At 35.8% G+C, this 25,727-nt stretch overlaps 1 protein-coding gene across 2 annotated transcripts in view; it reads right to left on the reverse strand.

The window, feature by feature from the left end:
• Positions 1-25,727, reverse strand: part of LOC125351717 (limbic system associated membrane protein) — a 620,820-nt gene that overhangs the window by 454,864 nt on the left and 140,229 nt on the right. The gene's annotated exons all lie outside the window — the stretch shown is intronic.

Consider the following 25,727-nt stretch of genomic DNA (forward strand, 5'->3'; position numbering starts at 1 on the left):
GAACATGGATGTACAGGTGTCATTATCATCATATCCTGTATCATGATGTTGAGGGTGGATGCCTGGCAGTGGTATAGTTGTTCCAATGGAAGATCTATGTTTAGTATTTTGAGGAACCTCCAGACTTCTGTCCAGACTGGTTGTACTAGTTTACATTCCCACCAACAGTGCAGTTGGGCCGCTGTTTCTCCTCATCCTGGCCAACATTCGTTGTTGCTTGAATGCACAGTAGTGACCAATCTAACTGGGGTGAGATGGGATCTCAGAATTGTTTTGATTTGTATTTCCTTTATGGCCAGGGACAATGAGCATTTCCTCTTGGGTTTCTTTGCTATTTTGACCTCTTCTGAGAAGTCTCTCCTTATTCTCACCCTTATGCATTTAGTGATTGTTTTCTTAGGTTTCAGAGGGGTTAGTTTCTTGAACCACTGTATATATTTGATATTAGGCCTTTGATATATTTATGGTAAAGATCTCTATCTGTTGGTTTACTTTCTAGTTTAATAACTGTACTTACCTGTGCAGGAACATTTTCATTTTGATGTAGTCCCATTTATCAAGTCTCTCTCTTATCTGTTGTGATCCTGGGAGTCTTTTCAAGTTTCTAGCTATGTATGTAAGTTCCAATGTTTTTCCTACTCTCTCTTTCAGTAGTTGCAAAGTTTGGGGTCTGATGTTGAGGTCTTTGCTCTACTTTGAGGTGATATTAGTGCATGGTGATAAACAGTTTTCTGCATATCGATACCGAGATCCAGTTTTCAAAACACCAGCTATTGAAGAGGCTACTTTTTTTTTTTCCACCATATGTCTTCGGCTCCCTTATCAGATATCAGATAATTGTAAGCATAAGTGTTTGGTTTTATTTTTGTGCCTTTTAATCTGTTCCATTGATCTACAGGTCTATTTTTGTGCCAATACCAAGCTATTTTTGTTATTATAGCTTTGGAGTAGTTTGATGTCTGATGTTGTGATACTACCTACATTACATTTTCTTGTAGCTAGAATTCCTTTGTTGTTCCATATGAATTTTTGTATTATTTTGTCTATCTCAGTAAATAGCCTCATTAGACTTTTCATGAGGATTTCATTGAAATTGAATATCATTTTTGGCAGTATGGCCATTTTCACAATATAGATTCTACCTATCCATGAGATAGAAGGTCTTTCCATTTACTGATATGTTCTTTCATTTATTTCTTTGAATTTGTAGAGTTTTTACTGTAAAGCTCTTTTATGTCTTTGGTTAGAGTTATTCATTTTTGTTTTTGTTATTTTAAGGCTATTGAAAATGGAGCTGTTTACTGATTCCCCTTTCTGCTTGTACATTGTTCCCATACAGAAAGGCTACCGCCTTTGTGGGTTAAGTTTTTAGCCTGCTACTTTGTCAAAGTGGTTGATTAGTTCCAGGAGCTTGAGTGGAAAGTTTGGTTTCCTTTAGGTATAAAACCAAGTCATCAGCAAATGGGGATCTTTTGACATATTTCTCTAAGCAACTCTCTTTTATGTCTTTCTTGCCTTATTGCTCTGTCTAGGAATTCCAGAATGATATTTAAGAGGAGTGAGAGAGAGTGGACATCCTACCCTTATTTCTAATTATAGAGAAAAATATTTTAGCATTTCACCATTCAGTATGATTTTGGCTACTGGTCTGTCATATATACTTTTATTATATTAAACGATGTTTCTTCTATTTCTAGCTTCTCCAAAGCTTTTAACATGAATGGAAATTATATTCCCCCCCCCCAAAGACTTATTCTGCATCTGAGGAGATGATCATGTAGTTCTTGTTTTTGACTTTTGCTCTGTTGACATGGTGAATTACATTTATTGATTTGCATTTGTTAAACTATCTGTTGAATGAAGCCTACTTTGGTCATAATGTAATTTTTGTTTCAGGATTTTTTGGCCAGTATTTTATTGAAGAACTTTGCATCTGTGTTCATCAAAGAAATTGGTCTGTAGTTCTTTCTTTGTTGGATCCTTACCTGGTTTTTGGATGAGTGTGATATTGGCTTCATAGAATGAGTTTGGCATTGCTCCTTCTGTTGCTCTTTCACAGAAAATTTGAGGAGTATTGGTGTTAGCTCAGCCTTAAAACTTTTATAGAATTCAGCAGTGAATCCATCCATGCCTGGGGTTTTCCTTCTGTTTACTTCCTCAATCTCATTGCGTGTTAGTGGCATGTTTAACTGGTTTATATCTTCCTAGTTTAGCTTAGGCAATTTGTATATCTCTGGAAATTTGTCTATTTCTGTAAGGTTTTCCTTCAATTCTAAGTATAGATTTTCCTTTAATATTTTGGATTTCTTGGATATTTGTTGTAATTTTTTCCTGTGGCATCTCGTATCTTCTTTTTTTTTTTTTTTTGTCAATCTAGTAGTTTGCCAATTTTACTATTTTTTCCAAGAACGAGCTTTTTGTTTCTTTGATTTTATGTATTTTTAAAAATCTCTATATTATTAATTTCTGCCCTAATCTAGAAATTTGGAGTGTGCTTTCATATTGTTTTCCTACCAATTTTAGTTGCATCATGAGATTATTTTATTTAAGCTGTTTCTGTTTTTTTTAATGTGTGCACTTATAACTATGAATGTTCCTCTTAGCACTGCTTTTGCTGTATTATAAATTTCCATTGTGATGTATTTTCATTTTCACTGAATTGTAAGAACTTTCTAATTTGTTCCTCTATTTCTTCTGTGACCCATGTGTTATTCAGTAGTGTGTATTCAGTCTCTGTGTGTTGGAATGTTTTTTGCAACATGCTTTGTGCAACGTGTTTTGTTGTTGAGTACTAATTTGATTACTCAGATAGGATGCAAGGGGTTATCTCAATCTCTTGTATTTGCATAAGTTCTTTGTGTGTCTTATGCTATGTTGAGTTTTGGAGAGTGTTTCATGGGTTGCTGAGAAGAATATTGAGTTGGGTTGCTGCTGAGTGGAATACTCTGCAGATATGTCACATCCTTTTTGGGTTAGCGTGACATTTAATTAAAAGGTTTTTTTTTGTTTGGATAACTGTCCTCTGGTGAGAGTGAAGTATTCAAATAACCCACTATTACTCTATTGGGATATATCATGTTCTGTAAGTCCATGAATGTTTGTTTAATGTATTTAGGTGCTCTATTGTTGGTACATAAATATTGATCACCGTGATCTCCTCTTCATGGATCATTCCTTTTATTGATATATAATGACTTTCCTTGACTCTTTGTACCAACTTTAATGAAAAGACTATTTTGATTGCATTTCCATGAGAGATCTTTTTCCATCCCTCCACTCAGAATTTGTTTTTACCTTTGACTGTGAGATGGGTCTTTTGGAGACAACAAATGGATGGATCTTGTTTTTGATGCAGTCTGGTGCTATGGTAGGGGAATTGAGTCTGTTAATGTTTAAGTATATTATGTAGAGCTATGCCATGTTCCCTGCTATTTTCACAATTTCATATATTTTGCTTCTTTGTTCTCCCTGTGCTTACTAAATTAGTATGCTAGTAATTACCTAATATGTTTCCTTCACTTCACTTTGATTGTTTTCTTCATGCTTTCCTTGACTATTCTTTGTAATACTGGTTTAGTGTTCATGACTTCCTTTAATTGTTGTTTGTCATAGAAGGTTTTAGTTTTACTGTCAACTGTGTTGACAGCCTCACTGGGTACACCAGTTTGAGGTGGCAATTGTGGAGCTTCAGGACTTGAATTAACATTCCAAGCTCTTCTTGCATTGAGAATTTCTGTGGTGATATCTGCAGTGATTCTGATCTTCCATTGTAATATAACTCCTTTGATTTTTCCTACATTTAAACTTAAATCTTTGCTTTGTAACTCCAGAGACTTCACTATGATGTGTCTAAAAGTATGTATTTTGGGATCCTGTCTACTAGGAATCTGTCAGGTGGGTGAGATTTTCCCTCTTGAGATTGGAGACATTTTCTGTTATTTTATTGAATAGTTTTTCAATGTTTTAGTTTTGAATTCTAGTTTTAGTTTTGAATTCTTCTTCTTCATCCCCAATGATGCTTAAACTTGGTCTTTTAGCTGAGTCTGCAAATTTTTAGATTTCTCTTTGTTATAGTTAATGAGGGTTTTTTTTTCATGCTTTTAGTTTTTTTTTCATGTTTTTAGTTTTTTTTTTTTTAATTCATCAGTTTTATCCTCAACTCTGGAAACCGTATTTTTCTATTTTTGTTTATTCTGTTGTTTATGCTTTCAACTGTTGCTTGTAACAGGGAAATTGAACCTTTCATGGTTCCAAGTTTTTTGTTGTAGTCAAAACTCAGAGAGTTAATTTTGTCTTTTAATGAGCTATGTATACCTTCTTTCTTCCTCTTCATAACTTTTTGGGTGACCTGTGTGTTCTCTGTTATTTCCTCCTTGCATTCTTCTATTTTTTTTCGATATTCTTTTCTAATTCTTATGCAATACTCTCATCATTACTGTAATGGTTCTTTTATCCTCCTCCCTTCCCTCTTCTTCCCTCTCAGTAGGGTCCTTCCCTCGGTTGTTTTTGGCTTTGAATTTTGGTTTGATGTTTTGATTAATCATGAATTTGTAATCTTTCATTGGATTTATGAATTAGAGTTCAGGGTTTGCCTGGGTCATTCAAGTTATGCTAGAATGTTAAAGCATTCACCACTCATACCTAATTTGAGATGGACGTGGGGAGGGGGGAATGTGGGAGAGTCAGGTTCCCACTAAGCTTTAGTGGGCAGTTGTCTCTGTCCAGGTCCTGAATTAGGACAGCCACAGTCTTGAGAGTGGTGGGCTCCCACAGTGTGGTCTGTGCTGATTGGGGCCCCAGCACAGACTCTGGCCTGCGCTTGTGGCTTAGCTGTGCTGTGGTTTTGGGATGGAAGGCGGAGGAAAGGCACATTACAGTTTTTTTATCCTTGTGATTTCTCTTTTTATTTTTCCCTCATTGTTGATCTCTTAATAGGACACTGAATCTATGTTTGACCAGAGATCAATTCAGAGTGAAACAGAGAGGGTAATTCCCTATTCCTTTGCTACCATCTTTTCCTCCTCCCATTTTGTATTCTTTAAAGACAGAAGCATAGTTTGCATATGCTCCCAAGAGTAAAGAATGTCAGGAAACCATATTAAAGAGTTGATGGATAAGAAAATAAGAAATTATGCCAATATTAAGGAGAATATAAAAACATAGAATTTAGCTATTCTGATATATCACATAGATTATTTGTAGTAATATAGAGTATCATATTTCTATTTCTATGATTATTTTTAGCATAAAAGTATATTTTTAATGTATGAATTATTGATGCTCTTTTTTCATCTTTCAGAAGAATGAGACTTAGAAAGGCTTAGTCTTCCCTAAAATTTCTAGGACTTGAAATGATTTAGAGCCTTAGTTTCTTTGAATTTTAGTTTTGTTTAAGTAGAAATTAAAAACCAAACTGGTTTATATTAGTAAATGGTTGGAACCTAATGCTTAAGAATATTAAAGAAAAATATTCTACTTTATACTCAGCTTGAAACCTACCTTTTTCTTTCCAATCTACTCTGTGGAGAGAGAAAGAATACAGCTTTTTGGGGGAGGGAAGATGTGGCAAATTGTACTTAAACTAAAAAGAACTGAAGTTTCATTGCTGTTCTTTTGGAAAACTATTCCAATGATATGCAAATTTATTCTTGAGCTTCTTTCTGCTTTTATTCTTGGTCTTTATAGAAGGACAGCTAGAAAATAAGGACAGAAGTTAAGAAAGTAAAATAGAGTATTTATGTATTCTATCTGAATTGAATACAGAAAAAAAAGTACAGACTGGTTTGCAATTGTAAAGTGAAAAAAATGATGAAACCAAGATTGGATTTTAGCAAAGCAAGTGGAATGAAAGAAAGAATGGATGTAGTGAGAGAGGAGTTTACAGATGCCCTTTTTCTCTTTTTGTCTATGGAAACATTGGTCACTTAGTTTTACATATGTCTCAATAAATTACAGTGCCTCCCCCTGTGTGTATCTGTGTGCATAAACAAATGTAGGCATCACATAAGTGTGAATAACTCTTCTTCCCAGTAACATATGCATAGCCAAAACTTATTGAGCTCATGTAACTAAGATCAGTAGTTCTGTATTTTGATAAAGGAAAAGTCAACAGTACAAACAAAGCCAAAATAATAGTAACAGCAACAACAATAACTCTATAACATCAAAACTTCCAGTTAGTGTTCTATTGTTCTATCACTGGGAAACTCATGCCTCATTGCTTAATAGAACATAGAGTCATAATAGTCTCATTAAATGGCTCCGTGATCATGACTATAAAGATGGGACTTCATTACAAACACTTAGGTTTGCCATATGTTGCCTGTTATCTAATGGGGAAATACATTTTTTTTAATTTAAAAATTGACCTAATTTGAAGTTCTAAAGGCTACCTGGCTTTTGTGTGTGACTCACATAATCCATTTTACCTACCTGAAAATATTATTTAAGGTTTAGCATCCCCTAGACTGAAACTGAAAAGATCACTTCTGTTCACCTAGCTCAAAAAATATGAAAGATATAAATAATAAGAACTACTATTTTGTCTTTAATTCTCAGTGCCTGCGTGAGCAGGAGGAACTGTTTCTCTTTATTTCCCCCTACTTTATCAGTTATTCTAAAAAAAATTCTTACTTAAAAAAATTGACCTAATTTGCTTTGACTCTAATTTTTGATCTAAGGTGAACTTTTTCCAAATCATTGACATACATTTAAGTAAATGAATGACAGGAAAACACTAAACTAGGTTCAGTCTTGGATATGAGTGGGAGGGGGAAAGGTAAATAGAAAAAGAGAAGCAAATGAATAAGGTTGAAATATTTGAAAAAAATGTAATAACAAAGCTGTTGCAATTGGTTTAGGTAATGGCACCTGGAATGAGGAAAAGCGAGGAAAGGAGGTGAATTGGACAAAGGTACGTTGTATGTATATATAGGCATGTCAAAATGAAACATTATTGTACAATTGCTTGTTGATAATTTAAAGAAATGGTGAAAATGTTTTGAAATGCAATCTTTTAACTAAATTGGCATTTGATGGTGTTGCTGGTCATAATGTTGTTGTTGGTTCTAATGTTTTGCCAGCTTTTTGAAGACAATAGAAATAACTATATATCTCCTAGATAATTCTTTCGTTTCTACATCACTTGGGGTCCAACTGATTCAGGACATACAAATAATGTGAATCTATATGTGTGGAAATCTATCCCAAATAAAAAAGAAAAATGTGACATGACTTTTTTAAACTTGAAATTTTGCCTTGCTTAACTGATTTAACTATTTAGAATAAGTACAGATTACTTTTGTTGTTTAATATTTTACTCTTTAATGTAAGCAGGATTTTGAGTATAACTAATCTTCCAGAATTTGGTGAATTATTTTTAGGTTTTTGTGACATACTGATGTGTTCCTGTCATTTATTGTTCAAGAACTACTTAGAAATTCTCACACTCATCCTAAAGGTCATTAAACACTTAATAATTTAAGAAAGAGATAAGGAGGAATAAAAACCATATCTGTATATCAAATGTGAGTTCCTGTCTAAACTTTCTCCAGGAGCCAAGTCACTCTCCCTATCAATCTTATCTCTACCTGGCTTTACCCTTCACTAAAGCAGCTTGGATAAGGACAGCCATGATCTTCTATTCTCATCCTGGATTCTTCATCGATTTAAATAACTTTTGACCAGTCATAGGCATAACCTAGCTTTCCTTTCTGCTATGGAGTAGTGAAAGAAAGCCTACCTCAATATTAACAGAAAATAAAGCTAACTTAAATATTGTTGCAAAATGGGCTGGGGATATGGCCTAGTGGTAAGAGTGCTTGCCTCATATACATTAGGCCCTGGGTTCAATTCCCCAGCACCACATATACAGAAAACAACCAGAAGTGGCTCTGTGGCTCAAGTGGAAGAGTGCTAGCCTTGAGCAAAAAGAAGCCAGGGACAGTGCTCAGGCCCTGAGTCCAAGCCCCAGGACTGGCAAAAAAAAAAAATATATATATATGTATATACACATGTGTATATACATATATATACATATATGTGTATATACGTATATACACATATATGTATATGTATACATATATATACATATATAGTTGCAAAATGCACTTAAGCATACATAGTGGATGCTCATTTATAAGACAGGAAATACTAACTACACAAATGTAGTTCAAGAAAGAAAAACGGATTGTTTGCTTCTTTCTTGGGGCAATCTTATCTTTGAATTTGGAGTTTTTAATCTCATTTTGAATATACATAGATATGTATCTTGCTCATTCTTTCTTCCCTTCTTACCAAAGAAGTCTTGATGGCTGGTTATTGTGTATTTCTACATGTTCCTTGATAAAGGCACGAAGAGTCAACTGGATTCTGAGTCTAAGATTCTCCTGTGGTCACAGATGTTATTTTTTCTCTATTTCTTCTCTGTGTTATTTAATAAATATCACGTCTTCATTATAAATCATTTCAGAAGATAGTTTTTGCTTGTTCTGTCTCACATCTGGGATATTATTTTCAAAATTCTCATCCCCCTCCTGACTGCCTTTGACAATCTCTCCTAATTTCCACGTTTCATTTACATACCAGAATTGAAAGACCTTCAGCTTTCATTTTAATATGCTGAAAGTAATTGCTATTACATTGTGTAGTTTGTACTTCCATGTTTTCTTCTTATTATTATCTTGTGACTCTTGTTATTAGAATACATAGTAGAAGAATCAATAAATGATAGAAACATATCACAAGACTAGCAAGTGAATGACATTTGTAAAATTATCACTCTTCTATATATCAATTATTACTAGATTACACCTAACCACTATATTGCTTGTTTACATTTTACTTATTTTTTATCATTTCTGTTTACAACTAAAATCTAGATGCACAAAAATAAACATCCTGCATATGTATGATAACTTCAGCAAATCATTTGAGGCAAACATACTAAGATGATATTGGGAGCTGATTTTGCTCCCCTACCAGGCAACTGGAAGCTGTGATATATAAGATGTACAAATGATGAAGTACTGAAGCAAAGGCATTTGGCCAAAGACTTTGTACCAAAGGGTTTGGGTAGATATAGTGATTGGTTTTGTTGTTGTTGTTGTTTGTTTTTGTTTTTTGCTTGTAATTCTTTAAAATTATTTTCCAGGGGGCTGGGGATATAGCCTAGTGGCAAGAGTGCCTGCCTCAGATACACGAGGCCCTAGGTTCGATTCCCCAGCACCACATATACAGAAAATGGCCAGAAGCGGCGCTGTGGTTCAAGTGGCAGAGTGCTAACCTTGAGCGGGAAGAAGCCAGGGACAGTGCTCAGGCCCTGAGTCCAAAGCCCAGGACTGGCCAAAAAAAAAAAAAAAATTATTTTCCAGGCAATTTTATTTTGCCTAAATGCAGTAAAAAATAGAATAAGAAACAAAGATACAATCTCTTCATGCTGTAGTTTTTTCTCTCAACCTTAACAAATTAAATGTGCAAAAGTCAGTTTCATTGAGCAAAGGCTATGAGGTATATTTGATAATTGATGCGAATTGCATAAAGCAGAAACAGCCAAGAAACTGTTTCTCAGAACATTTCTTAACTGCTTAAAATATCTCTTCACTGTCTTAAAAGCATAGATACAAAGAAAGTTTTGCTTCTACTCTTCTTTCTAATGTAATATTGGAAATAAATATGCACTTAACCAGATTGGTCATTTTGGTAAGTAAGTATCTAATGTATATGCTCTTGTGGGGAGAGAAATCTAAGATTTATGGGAAGTGTTACTTAGCTAATTGTTAAGCACACCAATAAGGAAAAAGCATAAACATGTCAATGCTTTTTTTATTTAAAATCTAAATTTTAGGTTTTATAGAACGATGCAGAAATAAAAAAGCAAAGTATGAGTTTCCTAGAAAAAACAATATGCATCAAGGCAGAGTAATAATCACCTAAACTTTGAGAAGTGGGATTGTGAGAAAAATTCCAAAATATGCCTTTTAACATTAAGTCCTATATAGTGCCTGTCAATAATGAGGCTGATAACATTTTCCTTCCTATCTGCCATCTTGCCTCCTTTTTTTCCAAATTAGGATTTAATATCATTTCTATAATACACAACTGGTGGAAGCTATAGTAAGTGGTAGGATCATCCTATACCTGATTGAATGAAACTAAATCAGAGAGAGGGATACAGTGGGTAAGGTTATGTAAATTTCAGTTCTTGAACAACACTATGGTGTGATTTTAAAAAATCCTTGAAGTTCTGCAGATATTAAGGATAACCAGCCTTATAATAGGCTATCTTCATCTTAGAAATAATTGATTGCATGGATTCAAGTGTCTTTTCCTTTGAATATCTTTAAGCAAATAATATCTTTATATGTAAAATATTCTATAATTCTGACTTTTGATTTTGATGTATTTAATACAAAGAACAAATGACCTATAATAAGTAAATGCCTGAATTACAAAAAATATAAATGCCTGACCTGTTTCATTTATGTTAGAATTGGCTTTACCTCTAAAAAACTTAAAAATAAAATCTATTATAATAAACAACTGATTTGCTTGTTTTTTTAAACATATAGGACATGTTACCTTTTGGTTAGCTTATGTTAAAAGTAAATATATATGTATATATATGTTAAAAAGGTAGAAATTTCATAATTTGTTACTGTTACAACAGGGCCTTTGTGGTAGATACTTAAGTATAAAGGTTGAAGTCAGTAGAGATCTATAAGAGACAGAGCATGAGATTGATAGGATGGAGCAGGCCCAGTAGACCAACTCTCCTGGAGACCATCATCTTGAGAAGAAAGGATGCCAGGTAAAGTGTCCACTACTGAATAGACTGATCATTGACGATGACCAAATGGGACTCTGGAAAGAATTGAACTCCAGTACACTTATGTTTTTTATGTTTGTTGATACTCATGGTTATGATAGTTCCTATCTAGTTATGAATTAATATGTATGCGGAAGATACGGAATGAGACAAATCTTTAGTGCAGGCAATGGTAGCAATAGGGCTTGTAGTATGGGACACTAAATGCATACATTGCTAAACACTGGAAAAATCAACAAAATGGCTCCTGCTAATTGAGGTCAGATTATATTAGATTTCTAAACAGAAATGAATTATAATGCTTCAATAGAGAGTTCAAATGGCTAGCATGGGTTCACAATTTTCATCAGTATTTTTTTTTTTTAAGTATTGGGACAAAGTCTCACTGAAATCACAAAAATGGCTTCATTCTCATGTTCCTCCTGGCTCAGCCTCCCAAATACTGAAACTGCAGGCAAATATATCTTGATTCAAATGATATAATGAACTTTACAAGTGTATAAAGTACTTTAAATACAAGTAATTCTGTGGATTCTGTGTGCTGTTACTTGTTTTTCACATAAGAATTCATGCTGTCTTCTTGGTTTTGTACACCTACAAAAGTTAACCACATACTTTCTACTCACCTAACTATATCAGAGATGCAAATCACCTGGTATAAAAAATTTAGTGAATTCTAGGTAACTATGCCAATCATTCAGAATCATGATGGCTTGAAGTATTCTTATTTTCATCGGATAGAAGAAAATAATGTTTACTGTCTGAGTCTTACTTTTTGGACATCTGCACAATATTAGTACCATGATGTACAAGACGTCACTGAAATGTCTAATAATCACTGTAATCCTAGTTAATGTTATTTATCTGCATGATATATTGTGCTGACAAAACTGCACATTTAGAGAGAGGACCAAAATGCAATAATCCTATAATAAAAGTGAAGTGTATTAAAGATAGAAAGCACTATTACCACAAGTTAAAAAAAAGAGTCCTGGGAGAGTGCTGAATGTTTCTCTTATTTATAATTTAGTCCCAGCAGGACAACCCTTCTGTGTGCTGATTATCAGAGCAATTCTAGCTTTAGAGAGAAAGAAAAAAGTCACAAACACACCCTGAAGCTGAAATAAGCTTTTCCTTTTGTGTGATTTGAGAGCTATTGTCACTCTGTGGAACTCTGAAAATTATTCCATTTGAAAATAATTCAACTCTTGGGTTATATATTGTCTAGGTTTCCTCTTCCTACTCTTTACTACTAAGGATATTTAAATGAAACTATTAGCTGATTTTTTTTACCACTTATTCTCCACCTGAAGTCATTATCCTCAATTCATAACATCACACTTTGCAAAACAGCCAGACAGGAACATAGATTCAGTTGGGGGAACTAAACAAGAGGAATGAAGATTTGTAAAGCAGAAAGAGCCAGTAAGAGAAAATTCCCTGGGGAGGCATGGATGCACTCCAGGCTGTTTTCACCTCTAAGATGCAGATTTTACTTTATCTGGATTTGAAGTGGCTAATAGTTACTTCTATTGAGATATAACTGTGGCCATAGATAAAGAAAGGAACCTATTTTCTATTTCACAAATATCTCCCCAAATTAACTCCTTTAAGGATAATGTTCTTGATATTAGATTAGAAACAAGTTAAACAATGCCTGCAGCTAGTTATGGTTGTGAACTCCTAATCCCCAGTCTCAAGGAGATTAAGCCAAAAGCATCAAGACTATGTGTGAATGAATGAATGAATGAATGCATTTTAAGAGAGCTTAACAGGATATCAGATGATGTTCTAAAGAAAAATAGATCAGATAGAATCTAAATCATGTTACAGTTCCCCCAGCCATAATAAGTTGTAAGCAAGGTCTACTGATAAAACAACACTCAGTACTTGCAAGCAAGCTTAACTCATACCTATTACATAATAGAATGTTTTGTTGAATAACTAATGACAAATACAGCCTTATTAAATTAAAACAGACCAAAATCACATTGAATGTTCAGTTTATGCTTTTGTATTATCTCTCAAAGAATATAGCTATCTAGTCCAGCATGAAGTTATCTTCTCCAGGGGACTGCCTTGCAAGCCCATGGTTCTATTAGTGGCTTGGCAGAATGTGTGTTGAAATTTCATTTGACAAAACTCCGAGCAAATTTTTATACCGGGGGTTTTAATTTTATCATAGAAGAATTTTCATTAAGGATTCGTTTTGCTTGTGTTCACCACTTGAGTAGAATTTGGACATGAATCACTGAAATGAATACATTCATCCATATTTTCATCTGGACTTTGAATTACATTGAATTCTTTGTGGTCCTTCAAATAAGAGGTAGAGAAGGAACACTGAGTGAGAACCTTCACATTGCTCACAAAAAAAAAATACTCAACCCTAATAAATTACTGGTTAGAGAAATCTCCATTGTAATGTAGAAGTAAAATCATACAGCAATGCAAGATGATCCACTTTCTACTAAGAGAACTGATTTCCAATGAATTCTTTCTTAGACGACAAGATGCCCTGTCTAGGTCTGCTTCTTTCTTCATACAAACTCCACATCTGATTTTCACTATACTCTCTGACTAAAACCAGGTGGAGAGAAACAGAATGTCTATTAATAATTGCATGTATCTTCTGTAAAAGATTCTCTGCAGTGATTTTTTTTTTTACTTCTTCGAGTCTCAAATCATGGAAAGTATTATAAATTTTTCATGTTTTTATAAAGAATTATGTGTTCTCCTAAAGTAATGATGTTCTTGGTTATTGTATTTTATTGCTTGTAATTACTGTAGAAATAAAATTATGTTCAATATTTCTTGTACGTGCAGATTGCTGACTGAGAGTGCATATTATCTGTATTGAATTTTGGAAATCTGTTTTTATAGGGTACATGAACATTTAATCTAAAATGGTAAGCATTTTTCTCCAAATTCCTAAAGTAATGATTATTGGACTGCACTGTAAATGATTTCTGATGATACTATGACAGATTAGCTGCACTTACCCACTTCCTAATGTCATTTCTTCAGTAAATATCAGGAATGTGTTCTGAACATTTACTACTATTTAAAACCTATCCTAGTTAGAAAATGATAGCCCAGGAATTGGAGTTGGAGCACAGGATGAGATCATGAATAAAACTGTTCATTTATACAATATCCTTCATATTTAAAAAAGAAACCATGGTGATGTTGATTAATGCTCATCCTTATAAGCTTTTTGCCATAGTGTAACTTACGAGAAAACATCATCTAACTAGAAACATTTATAACAAGGAGTCAAAAGAATTGATACTAATAGGGCTGGGAATATAGCCTAGTGGCAAGAGTGCTTGCCTTGTGTACATGAAGCCCTGGGTTTGATTCCCCAGCACCACATATATAGAAAAAGCCTGAAGTAGGGCTGGGGATATGGCCTAGTGGCAAGAGTGCTTGCCTTGTATACATGAGGCCGTGGGTTCGATTCCCCAGCACCATATATACAGAAAACGGCCAGAAGTGGCGCTGTGGCTCAAGTGGCAGAGTGTTAGCCTTGAGCAAAAAGAAGCCAGGGATAGTGCTCAGGCCCTGAGTCCAAGGCCCAGGACTGGCCAAAAAGAAAAAAGAAAAAAAGAAAAAGCCTGAAGTGGCGCTGTGGCTCAAGTGGCAAAGTGCTAGCCTGGAACAAAAAGAAGCCGGGGGCTGGGGATATAGCCTAGTGGCAAGAGTGCCTGCCTCGGATACACGAGGCCCTAGGTTCGATTCCCCAGCACCACATATACAGAAAACGGCCAGAAGCGGCGCTGTGGCTCAAGTGGCGGAGTGCTGGCCTTGAGCGGGAAGAAGCCAGGGACAGTGCTCAGGCCCTGAGTCCAAGGCCCAGGACTGGCCAAAAAAAGAAAAAGAATGAGTTTATTGGGGCTGGGGATATGGCCTAGGGGCAAGAAAGCTTGCCTCGTATACATGAGGCCCTGGGTTCGATTCCCCAGCACCACATATACAGAAAACGGCCAGAAGCGGCGCTGTGGCTCAAGTGGCGGAGTGCTAGCCTTGAGCGGGAAGAAGCCAGGGACAGTGCTCAGGCCCTGAGTCCAAGTGGCCCAGGACTGGCCAAAAAAAAAAAAAAAAAAAAAAAGAAGCCAGGGTCAGTGCTCAGGCCCTGAGTCCAAGGCCCAGGACTGGCCAAAAAAAAAAAAAAAAAAAAGAAGCCAGGGACAGTGCTCAGGCCCTGAGTCGAAAGCCCAGGACTGAAATAAACACATTTGGTAATGTGCTTCACTTGCAGGAGCAGACAACTGATTGCAGGTGACTGGCTATTGCTCTGTGGTATGTCTTTCTTTCCAAATTTCTAGTTGTCTTGGTCACTCTTTCATGATCCTTTGTTCCTCTCTAGACAGAAAATGATCCCTCCACACAAATTTTAAGGGTAGATTGAGAAAGCAAGCTGTGTTTTGCAAGCCCTGGAGATCTTAGAAGGTGTGATTTTATTTTATTTTATTTTATTTTATTTTTGTGAAAACCCCTTTTTAACAAGTAAAGAAAGGATCCCACCTTTAACATGTAAGAGAAAGTGTGGACACATGGCAAAAAAGAAAGGCAAAGGAGAGAAGAAAAGATGCTAGAATAAAAGACAAAGAGCATTTGTAACCTTTGGAAAGGTAAGGCATGAAAACAGTAGGATTCCTGAAAAAAGGAAGAACAGTGTATGAGACATAGACTGGGGACATTCTGTGGAGCAAAGTTTTTGAGATAAATGACATGAGAAGATGCTCGATACATTTTGAGTGTTGCAAGAACTCACCCCAATATGATGCCCCTTTCTCACTTAATTTTAAATCTTTCATGGTTGTTGCCTACCACCCCTACATTGTCTATGACATCTTTTAGAGATGACCAACAAATCTCAGTCATACCAACATCCTCAGAGGTGCCAATCTGTAATGAAAACCTCCATCTTTACATTAACCTTCTAATTAACCCTCTGACATAAGCAGTAAGAAAGTTCATTGTTGTGAAGAGATATGCTATTAAATTCTGTGGCTTTATTTCCTATAAGAAAATCAAGATAAGTGAAGATAATGTTGATGGGCTTCTATGTTCAACGCTCAGGCTGGGAATACTGAATTGGAATGGTCACTATTTGGTTTGATGTTTCTACAAAGAAAGGAAAGGATGGAAAATAAAGGGGTGAAAAGAGCAGGTTAAAGCCAGTTTTCCCCCCAAGTAGCTTTACAAGAACAAAACAGAAGAAATCCATATAAATATGCAAAACGTATCTTGGGAGTCAGCCCTTACAAACAGTTTGGAGTTTTGAAAAAAAGTATTTATTGTATTTTAGCCAATGGCGAGGTAAATTCATCTTTCAAGATAACTTAATATTCATCTGTCACTGTAACTCCCATTTCTTTCTCTTATTATACTCTTTCTTTATAAGAAGCCCTGTGAAATTTTAAGTTATGAGATACAAGTTCCACAAATGGTTTTGGCAAAGCAGTAATAGGGATTAGATCTCCCATCAATCCTTAATTTCCATATTTATATCCTTATCTATCTCTCGTCAATTTATCATCTATTTCTACATGTATATTTGTAAGCAGACAACACAAGAACAAGAAAAAAAGTACTCTTGAGAAAAGGTGAAATATGTTTCTGACATGTGGAATTTAGACCTAACAGATATGTGTGTGTGTGTGTGTGTGTGTGTGTGTGTGTATACACATAATTGTAATTCTAAGATTTTGGTGGATGAAGGGTAGAAGGATGAGAGAAAGAGAATAACACACAGTAAATAATGTCAAAGTAAATTTGTGTCTTTATATGAAGATGGCATAAAAAGGGTTACGGAAATATTTTAAATAAAGGATGGTAGGGGGAAAGGGAAAAAAAACAGTAGAAAGGATTAATTTGATTAAACCATAATTATACATGTGTGAAATACCATGCTGAAACCGCTTTGTAAAATTCACAAACACTAAATAAAATGAATGCTAGGAATATAAAAGAGGTTTTGTTAGGGGCTGGGCACCAGTGGGAGTGCATAAGAGAAGGAAGAGGGTGAAGAATATGTTTGATGTAGTCTATTTGCAAGTATGAAAAGAGGACAATGAAACATGTTGAAAATGTTTTCAGAGAAAAGGCAAGGGTGCAGGAGAGTGATATAGGGGTTAAATTTAATCAAATTATATTGCATGCATGTGGAAATATTACAATAAAACCCCCACATATAATTAATATTTGCTAATGAAAAAGAATGCTCCTGAGTATGACCAAACCAAGGATAATGTCATACCTGTTTTTTAAAAAGGCCAAAAAAAATTAGTAAACAGAAACTGGGCACTGGTGACTCATACTTGTAACCCTAGCTACTCCAGAGACTGAGATCTGAGGATAAAGGTTAAAAGTCTGCCAGGGCAGGAAAGGCTATGAGACTCTTATTTCCAACAAACTACTAAGAAAAAGTCAGAAGTGGTGCTATGGGTCAAGTGGTAGTGCACTTTTGCCTTGAGCAAAAGAAGCTCGGCGACAGAGCCTAGGCCCTGAGTTCAAATCCCAGGACTAGCACAACAACAACAAAAAAGGTTTTCCATTAATTTAGTTAATCCTGAAGGTACTCCTGTGAATAAAATGTGATGATAAATGACCCTTTTTATAGTTATCACTGAGACCTAAACTGAAGTTCATATCTTTCTTCAGTGTATGACAAACCTAGGCAAACACATTCAGTGTTTGGCTTAGATTCCACAACAATCCTTAAATATTCATTATCTTACAAGGAATTATAAATAAGTTATATCTTATACTACACACAATAAAGTCCTATTCATGTGGAATGAAAATATGTTAATTATATAAGCTCAGGTTTTCTGACTGGAATGCAAAGTAAATGCTCTTTTGACCTGAACTTTGAAAATACAAGTTATTATTAGAACTGGGTATATAGGAGGACAGTGATTAAAATCATAAAGATCCTCAGAGCTATTAAATACTGTCATGGAGGCAAACTGTCTGTGGAGAAATACACCAAGTACACATATTCTGATTTCTAAGGCTTTCTATACAAGTAGATTAAATGACATAAATATTTTCCAAATATAAACATATATGTATACACACATACATATAAATATGTATATATATATATCTTAAAGTTTGCAATAGAACATTTCTAAGAATCTCAAATGAATGAAACACTCTAATTCAGAATGTCCTAGATGATTAATAAATAGCCTGATATTTGTTGGTCAGGATACTGAGGATGTTACAATGGAAGGTTTACCAGAGAAAAACATTCAATATCAAAGGGATAATAAAAAGTAAAAATAAGAGATAGGTGCTGGTGCCTTACATCTGTAATCCTTACTACTTGGTATACTGAGAATGGGAGGCCCACGTGTCAAGGCCACGCTTGGCACAAAAGTTCATGTGATTCTATTTCAATCCAATAGTGTATGTCTTTATAACAGCTATAATGAGAAGCCTAAAAAAAGCAAATCGGGCCCATTTGTGTATCCAGTCAGAAAAGAAGAATCTATCTGAAAAATAACAGTAAAAATTAGGACTTAAGGTGTGGCTAAGCAGTGTAAACACTCATCTAACAAGCATGATCACCCAAGTTCACACCCCAGTTACTGTCCCCCCAAAATAAAAAGAAGTAGATTTTAAAAACAAAGAAAATGTTAGCAAGATTTATGCCAATTAAAAAATAGATTCGAATATTTTTAAACCTCAACAAGAAAAAGGAACTAATATTTAAAAACTGAAAGATATAGAAAGAGAAGTGGAAATAGGCTAACCCTAATTCCTGCTCCAAGTGGAGATGAGGATTTCTTTCCAGGAGTGGCTTTAAGAATCTCAGAGTAAGCAATTATGGAACACATTGGGCATTCAGAAAGAGAAGACATGGATTCATGATGGAACTAGACAATTGGTTATATGTTCCTCACTTCACAGATCTATTCACTTCACTTGTCAGTTTTCTCCTCATTCCTTTCTTCCCAGCCAAAGCCTAAAATAGAAAAGTTAATGATAAAATAAGTGTGTGTGTGTGTGTGTGTGCGCGCGACCTGTGCTTGTGTGTTTAATCCAAGGACTTAATTTCAGGGTCTGGGAGCTCTGAGCTAGCTGTCTCTGAGTTCCTTTTACTCATGGTTAGCAGTCTACCACTGGAGCCACAGTTCCACTACCCTGCGTTTTTGGTGATTAATTTTATGTAGAGTCTCACAGACTTTCCTGCCCAGTTTAGTTTCAAACATCATCCTTCTGAGTAGCCAGCATTACAGGCATAAACATACGTACCTGGCAAGATTATTTTTGTTAAGTCGCTTACTTGTTGAGTAGGAAGGATGGGAAATGGGAAATAAAAGACATGGGTATAACATCTTTGCCCTGACTGATGTAGACTTTAACATGAGCTACAGAAGAAACTTTTGAATGAAGAGAAAATTATTAACTAACTTACAGAGTCTAACAATTTAATATTTAATCAAGTCTGTGCTTTGATTTATCTGTGCAAGTTTGGTTATCTAAGAGAGACCAGAAAATTCCTTGTTAAGGGCAGACAAAATTATCCCAGTAAATACATTTTATACAGATTGGGGAATCAAAAAGTAATACTAGCTTATTTTAACTTATACTAGGACCTACATAAGCCTAGATTTTTCAAGGGCTAGATGATTAATATGTGCCCAATGAGAACTAGAACTTTTTTGCCAGTACTCACTTGGTTTTAATGTTTTTTTCTTCTCATCAGGACAATGTCAGTTACTCAAGATGTGTTTCTTTATAGAGGAAAGGGGTTATATTATATGTGGTCAGAGAGAGATTAGAAGAATGGATCAAGTGTGTAGAAAAACGTTTTCATCACATTTGTGCTTTCCAAACATGAAGATAGGAAAGGTGATTGGAAAGCTGATTGTTCAGCCCCACCATTCTAAAGGTCAATAGTTTCAGGCCCAAAATTGCTTCTCTATTGTATTTCCTCTTGTACACTCATTTATTACTGGGTCCTTTAATTCAGAGTTCTGTACCAAAAAATGGTACTCATTTTTTTTTAATACATTGAACTCAAACATCTATCAGCACAGTTTTGAGATTCTTTTTTGATGTTCTTTTTTTTTTAAGTACATTTCTCTAGAAGAACCTATATACATTCTCTAGGCCTGGAGAAGATCTCAGAATTCAGGCAATTTGTTATCAATTGATGCATTTATAGGATCATATCTAGCAGTTCAAAATTAAACGTTATCTTTTCCAAGACTATCATATTTCATAAGCTAGGATCCTTTCTGAGCTATTAATCCTCTCCTCTTTACACTAGGTAAAAAATTAACATTCTATTTTTGACACAATGAGGAGAATTCACGCATTGGCACTGAGGGGAGGAAGAATCTCTGGATGCTAGTATCTCTCTGTATGTAAGAGCCCACTGACATCACTTGTACCTCCTGGGATGCCTATGCAAAGAACACAAAAGACCATTTCTAAGCCTAATCATCTCTCTAAGACAATCAGTTCTATCTGAAATGAAAACACTCCATTCAAAAAATAATCAAGTCGGGGCTGGGGATATGGCCTAGTGGCAAGAGTGTTTGCCTCGTATACATGAAGCCCTGGGTTCAATTCCCCAGCACCACATATATAGAAAACGGCCAGAAGTGGCGCTGTGGCTCAAGTGGCAGAGTGCTAGCCTTGAGCAAAAAGGAAGCCAGGGACAGTGCTCAGGCCCTGAGTCCAAGGCCCAGGACTGGCAAAAAAAAGAAAAAAAGAAAGTAATCAAGTCAATTCAGAATACCTACTTGTTATGTTGTTCATCAGTATTATTTGAAGAAATATAAAACATGATATGGTTCTGTAATGCACTAATTTAGGGCAAATATATATACACATCCCCAATATTCCATATATTATAGTAAAATCGCTGCCTACTGAGTGGTCTAGTAATATACTTCACACACACACACACACACACACACACACACACACACACTCTGAGAAGATATAAATACAGTAACAGAGTTAATCTTGATGGGGGGATGGGGGGTGGTGGAAACTGGTACATAGATAGGAATAAATATAATTGGTGGATATAACAGATTGCAGGTCACATGTGTCCCATCATGGTGCTTTATTCAGGCTTGTGCCCAAATGTTTCTTCTTCTTCCTACATTGCCCTGTGTGTCCAATCAACCAATGAAAAGAACCAGAATGGCACTTGTACAAGTCATCAATCAGTGCAAAGCCCAAAAGTCCTGTAGTATAATAAGCATAATATCCATACTGAAAAAAAAGAAAAAAAAAAACAAAAACAACTTGCTTGCACTCCTCTTTGGAACATCTCTCAGAATGGAGAACCTCTCTAATTTCCTTTCGTGGCTTTCCTTTCATTTTAAGAGAAACTTACTGTTTTTATCTTAAACACTTTCCTGCCTTTTAATTCTTTAGTGGGTGAAGAAAATGAGTTCATATTCCCAGTGGGCATCAATCTCCAGGGACTCAAGACTGAAAGTTTGGATTCTGAGTAGGGTTGACTAGAAGATTCCGCCATACTTAAGAGTTTACTAAGTGTCAAATGGTCCTCATCTCCACTAGCCCCAGAGAATCTTTTAAATGTAAGTCATATACTCTGTGTTTCTATCACACATGGAGTAAAATCCCAATTCCTGATTGGGCTGACTCTACCCCAGATCCTGCAGACTGTACAGGAAGATTTCCCACCCACCAATCTCTGCCAGTCACTCGTGGGAGTGAGTCTGCCAGTCCTTAGACAACTCAGGCTGAGGGGTGTCATGGGAGTCTATGACTGCCATTTCTTCCGCCTCAAATGTTTTGCTCCCACATTTTACATGATCCATTTCCCTTTCAGGAGTCTATTCTAATTCGACGTGTACATTTTAAAGAATAGCATACACTTCCTAAAATCTTCCCTAGACTTCAATCCCTTTCAGGGCTTCAATTGTCTCCCTGTCATTGATACAAAAGGCAGGCAGCTGTATGCATAATTTTCTCTCTCTAGCATATATGAATCACAAAAGTAGGGATTTTACTTCGACGCCATAACATTATCTGTATCTAGAAACAGGCCAAGTGAGTAGTAATTCTCTATTAGTTATCAATGGAAGGGAAATATTTCTCCTGTTTCTTCTACTCCTGCAGTGCACACAGGTGTTAGCTGTAAAACATTCGAGGAAAAAAGTGGTGCAAAACTTTTTTGGGGGGAAAGGTCAACAGTAGGAACTGGTAGATGAAAGAGGTTATGTGCCATCCCATAGTGGTTGCACTGGGGAAAAGGACTAGAAGAGTAGTGTTTTGTTTTTTCTTGTTTTTTTTTTTTTTTAAAAGGGGAAAGGAAAGTAGGCTTCATCTCTGGGGCTTACAAAAAGGAGGGCAAAGACCATGGGGGAGCCACTCTAGGTCTGAGGCTTGACCCAGAGGGCTTAGCTGTATAGAAAGCTTCCTGTGGCTCACAGCAGTCCTAACCTAACTTTAAATTCCAGGAGGAGAAGAGGGGCATTTGAGGCAATGTCCTTTCCTTGTCCTGGGAGACAGGGAAACTTTGCAATGCATATGGAATCCACTCTGCAGCCTGGCAGATATTCTGCCTTGGGAATGACTTTCTTCACTTTAGCCAAAGACCTTGAAATGGAGACCTCATGTGTAAATATGTGCAAATGTTGAACTAAATTTATCCTATAAAATTTTGAGGAAACAACCTTGCCATGGATACAAGCTGTTGAATATATTATCTGTGGGGGTTAACAGGGTTTCCTTCTGCAGAAATAAATAAATTAAGAGGGAACTCTGAAGGGTTGACTACTCCAGATTTGTCTTTAATAACATTCCATTAAAAATGATGGAAAGGCTCAGTTCTCATCATAATTCAGGCTCCCAGTTTCAGGCTCATGTCCTCAGATGAAGTTTCTAGGGTTGTAATCACTTCTCTAACCTACCATTCCCCAGTTTTTCTGTTTCTTTCATTTTTGTGGTATTTCCATCCATCTGACATTGGCTCATTTCATTTGATTAAAGGATGAATTTATATCACAGTTTTCAAAAAGGTGATCAAAATTATGTTAAGTCATCTGTACTATAAAAAAAACAAGGGATCAGAATTACAAATATTATAACAAGTTTAACACCTTTTTTTCTTTCTTTTTCCTTTCTGGCAACACTAGGGAGTGTTACCTGCTAGGTAAATACAATGTAAGTTATACTCAAGTGCTTCTGCTTTATTGTTTGTATATCTGGTGGAGTCTCCTGCTTTTGCTCAGAATTGGCCTCAGATAATCATCCTGCTACATCTCTCTTCCAAGTCGCTGAGATTAAAGGCATACGCCACAATACTTGACTTTTTAGTGAGACAAGACCCAAGTTATATATTGATGCCAGGGCTTTTTCCCTCAGTTATTTATCTCCCATATAAAGAGCACCGTATATATTATCTCTGAAATGAAAATACAAAATAATTAAAGCCTAAAATGTTTCTTTTCTGTTTCAAATTTTTCCATTGTTAGCTGCAATTCCCTCTCTCTGGTGTATCTTACACACATGCAGACTATCCCAGTTTCTCCCTACTTTCTTTGTAATAACCTCTCACAGATGGAACAAGAATTGAACAACAACAAAAAACAAACCCTATCATTTTATTATGTCTCCTTTGATTTTTGAAAAGCAGCTGTGAACAATGAGCATTGAGTTCTGTCAGTCTGTGTTTGAGTATATAAAGAGAAAAGGAGGATCAAGGGAGGTTCGTGTATCAAACACACACACACAAACACACACACAGATGTGTAAATTCATGTTTGCAGATAACATATTGTGGGGAATGGTTTGCATCAGGAGGTGAGGTCAGAAATGCTTAGCACTCTCTGTGATTTTTCTCACCTACAGTTCTCACAAAGTGACCCTGTAATAGGAGAGGATGTACTTCTAAGCAAGAAGACTTATTTTACAATTCACACAAATCCCTCCATGAAAGCGGGCTGGGGACTCTGCGCATTGGTGAAGAGCAACCACTTACTTGTAAAATGTTTACTACCTTTTTTGTGGAATATATCTGGCTCTTATCAATTCCTACAACTTGATGGATTTAACATTTTCCAAAGACAAAATACCTACACTATCTCTGTAATCTTATCTGAGTATATTGGAAACCGTGTTTACTGGTATTGGAAGTAGGAAATTGAAAGGGAATACCAAATTTGAGAGACACAGGGTAAAAAAAGACAAACAACTACAAAAGCAATACTTGCAAAACTGTTTGGTGTAAGTGAACTAAACACCTCGGGGGAGGGGAGGGAAAGGGGGAGGAGGGAGGGGGGTATGAAGGACAAGGTAACAAACTGTACAAGAAATGTATCCAGTGCCTAACGTATGAAACTGTAACTTTTCTGTACATCAGTTTGATAATAAAAATTTGAAAAAAAATAATGTGAAGGGTAAAGGAGGAAGGACTTTGAAAGCCAAATTCACTAGAAAAAGAAACTAAAAAAACCAAAAAACCATGAATATAGTAAAAATGCAACCTTCTGAAAGATTCCTTCCTTATCAGATGGAAAGGGTTGCAATAAAAACAACAGTGGTCATTTATCTAACTGTCCAATTCCTATCACCAGCATATCCCAGAGTTCTACCTCCAGGCAAATTTGTTTTATGCTTTAGTCACTGCCTTTTCTATGCAGATTCCTCCACCTGTTTTTACTTTGCCCTCAACTACAACTGTTCCTGGACAACTCGTTTGGCTAAGAAAACTACATAAGCCTCAGACTTTATATAATTCCAAAACTGTTCGATAGTACATAAGAAGCATGATATTTCCTTTTCATTTCTAATAACTTTGACCTTGAAAGAGAATAGGCAGTACTCCTAGCTCCTTGGCAGATAGAGGACAATCATATAGAATATTCTGACCAGGCAAAAGGAAACATTCTTTATTTCCATGTGACAGAGGTAGACACTAAGATCTTGGTAGTTTCAGGGTTTCTTGTTTGTGTAGTAAGTAATAGGAAAAGTGTATAAAAAGAATGAAAAGAAACTCATGCTAGAGGGGTCATACAAATTCATATGGGAGTGATTGTGCCATCTTGATCTGTCTATCCTTTCACATTTGTTGCTCCAGTTGTTCTCTCTGCATAGACTTCTCAAAGAAGGGAGAAATAAAAGGAGGTATTTTTAATTGCAGAGAACACAAAATAATATGTAGAGAAATTGAAAAACTGCAATGGTGCCCACCAAGGTCCACTGTCATGTATTAAAACCTATTTGTAGCCATATGATGGTGGGTCACACCAGTAATTCTAGCTACTCAAGAAGCTAAGACCTGAGGACCATCTTTCAAATCTATTTTGAGCAGTAAAGTCTGTGAGACTCTTATTCCAACTAGCCACCCAAAACACCAGCACCATCCTTCATCAACAAAAGCTATGTGACAGTACCTAGGCCTTGACTTCAAATACCAGTCTAGCACAAAACAAAGTAACCCCTTGGCCCCACCCAAAAATAACTGACAAAAAACAAAACACCTATGTTCCTAATTTCCCTTATGCTGACTCTTGATTTTTCACTGGGGACCTGTAGTGTTGAAGGATTATAAAACTTCCAAATCTTTAAACTTTAAAAAGAAGACTGAAAAGTTCACTCTAGTGTCATCACTCTCACTAAGTTGGAGGCGTTTCTGTAACAAAGCCCTGAAGATACTGAGAATTTCAATTTGCCAAGTTTCCAACAACATGCAGTAGCTAAATTTTTTCTAACTTTCTCTGATCTCTTGGGTCTTCTGTAAATCAGGATTCATTTTCCTGGCATAAAATAGTGAGAAATTTCTTTTACTCCCAAACCACCTGGTAGAATAGTTTTTATAAGAGGACCTTGCGCAATAACTGCATTCTTCCATTAAATGTCCTAGTGCTTAAACTTGTCAAGACCAAGAACA

Source organism: Perognathus longimembris, chromosome 5, assembly GCF_023159225.1.
Source record: "Perognathus longimembris pacificus isolate PPM17 chromosome 5, ASM2315922v1, whole genome shotgun sequence".
NCBI lineage: Eukaryota > Metazoa > Chordata > Mammalia > Rodentia > Heteromyidae > Perognathus > Perognathus longimembris.